The following is a 2703-nucleotide window of genomic DNA, read 5'->3' on the forward strand; positions in this document are numbered from 1 at the left end:
GTTCCCTCAGCCTGAAAGCGAGATGAGCGCCGCAACCCCACAGTCGCCTTTGACTGGACTTAACCGTCCAGGGGTCCTTTACCTTTTTACCTTTATGCTAAGCCAAGGCTTATGGTCAATTGCTCCCTGCTTGACAAAAGGGAGGAGTGCAACAGGAGCAATTCAGCAGCATGCACTACCATCCCTAATCTATACATTACGGCTTAACCTGAGACACACGAAGCCAGTGTGTAGTGTCATCATGAATTCACAGGAAGGGGTTAAGTTTTCTTCCCACATTTTCTGATAATGCTAACTGTAGAGACTGTTGTAAATGAGAAAGTAAGGACCCAGAGCAGTTCTTGTATTCCTTTTCAAGAGCCATCCTCTAAGCTCAAATAATAAGAACACCCTCTTGTTTATTACAATGCTGATTGAGTCTGTTTTAAACTATCTTTCTTTCCCCTTTCCCCCCAACTGGCAAAAACCGAGGTGTGTTTGGTACATTAGCGATGGAGCCGCAAGGTGCTGCATCTGTCCCAATTTTGCAATGTTCGGTTGAATTAAGGCACTCACATTTTTAAACAGAGCTGAACATTCAATTTGATGTGCTAAGTTAGACAATGCATAGGTTTAAAACCGACAATAAAAATAATGACTACACATATTTCTGTTTCCTAAAAAGTTCAATTTGAAGGGGGTTTTTTTTGGGGGGGGGGTGTTTTTCACATATTGTGTCAGAATTTCCAAAAACATGTGCACCTCTAGTCCCGTTCTAGAAGGAGAGAGAGAGAAACAAGCACACTGCCAAGCAGAGGCAATTGAGCTGTGCTGTACAGTACTTTCACAGTTAAGTCATTAGTAATATTAGCTCAGTGGCAGAGGACATGATTTGCCTACAGACGAGTCCCAGCATCAATCCTTGGCATCTACAGTTGGTTTTTTTTAAGGGCTGGGAAAAACCTTTAAAGAACAGCTGCCTGTTTGATTACCAGCCAGTAGCTTAGTTACTTCCAATTCATTATTTATATCCCGCTTTTCTGTGAAAGCACAAAATGTACAAACATGGATTTACACTAAAAAATAATAATAATTAAATTTTATTAATCTAGATTTTCAAGACAGCCTTCAAGAGAGAACCATGAAACAAGTATAAAACAGATAAAAAAAAAAGCATCAGAAAAAAGCAATTATCATAGCAACATTAAAAGTACAAAGAGCAGTAGATATAAAATCCGTTAAAATCCCAATAAAAATACAGTATAAATAATACAAGATAAAAAGCAAAATTAAAATGATTATTATTGGTTTATTAAATTTTTTTGCAAAAACACAGAAACAATGAGTAAAAAAACAGCTGAAAATATTTAAAACATTAAAAAATAATTAAAATCAACAATAAGCTAAAAACCAGATTAAAACATATGTTTACATTCTGTATTGCTGGATAGGCTTACCTAAACAAAATGTTTTCAGCAGGTGCTGAAATGAGTAACATGAATAATTATATTAGCACTTTAAAAACATCAAAGACAAGAGTTCTAAAACACCCAGCAACTAACAACATATGCAGTGGGTGAAGCTGTAACCCTGGGAGGAAGCCCCTTCGGACCCCAGCACCTCCACAAAGGCGGCCCTGACTCTTGTATCTGCCCACCAGATGTTACACGCAGATGGGACAGAGAGCAGCCCATTTTTAAGGTCAGGCAGGTTCATATAGGAGCAGGACAGGAACAGCCAGAATATTCATTTAGCCCAGGATTCTGCTTTCCATAAAGGCAAACCAGGTATCTCTGTGAAACCAAGTTCCAAAGGTCTGAGTCAGGACCAGAAAGATAAATCTGTTGATACACAAACAAAACCACTTCATTTCAGGAAACAACACAGCAACAAGTACATTAAAAACTGTCTTAAGGCAGGCTGGTACAGTGGACGGGGGGGGGGGGGAGTGCGGGGAACCACCCTCCAGAGTAGCAGGAGGCAGGGGTTCCAACTTGAATAAAATATTGGGGAGGCCCAGCTAAGCCCCCTCAACAACTGATCACATGATACAGTGCACACACATCATTTGAATGGCAACTTTTTTTGGGGGGGAGCAGCCCCTCAAATATTTTATGGGGGGAGGCGAAGATCCCTCGGCCCCTAGGAGTTGGCTCCTATGGCAGGAGGGTGAAATCTTTCAAGGTAGGGTTGATTAGGCTTTTTGGCCCCTGAGGCAAACCACAAAACGGCACCCCACTTCCCGCCAGGGAAGAGGGGATGAGAAGATCTGCATCAAGAACAAGGCGGGAAATAAAAGATCTACACCAGGATCTTGTGGATCCTGCCATCCTTGGGGTTGATCTGCTACTTCAGCAACAAGTGACTCTGAAGGGAAGCTGAACTGAAAACTGATCAAATAATCCAAAGTGCGGGAAGAAAGACCATCAACCTCAGACGCGAAACGTGCATCTATCTACCTACAGGCAGGAACGCCCAACCAGCTTTAACATGTCATATGACCCGGTGTCACGTGAGTGCAGAAAGTTAATACTTCTTCTCCCTCGGCTGCTGTTGCTTCTTCATTGCCCCCCCTCCCCGCGTCTCCTGCCGGCCCTTTTGCAGGAAGACTCCCACCCCCCGCGCGCCATTGGCCATCGGAGCCTGTCTCGTCGCGCTATTGGCCGCCGGCGGGGCTTCCCTCACGAAAGCCGCGTTCCCATTGGTCGCCTTACGGGCTTCTGG

This window comes from Podarcis pityusensis (assembly GCF_964106645.2).
Source record: "Podarcis pityusensis genome assembly, chromosome: 13".
In the NCBI taxonomy this organism is placed as follows: Eukaryota; Metazoa; Chordata; class Lepidosauria; order Squamata; family Lacertidae; genus Podarcis; species Podarcis pityusensis.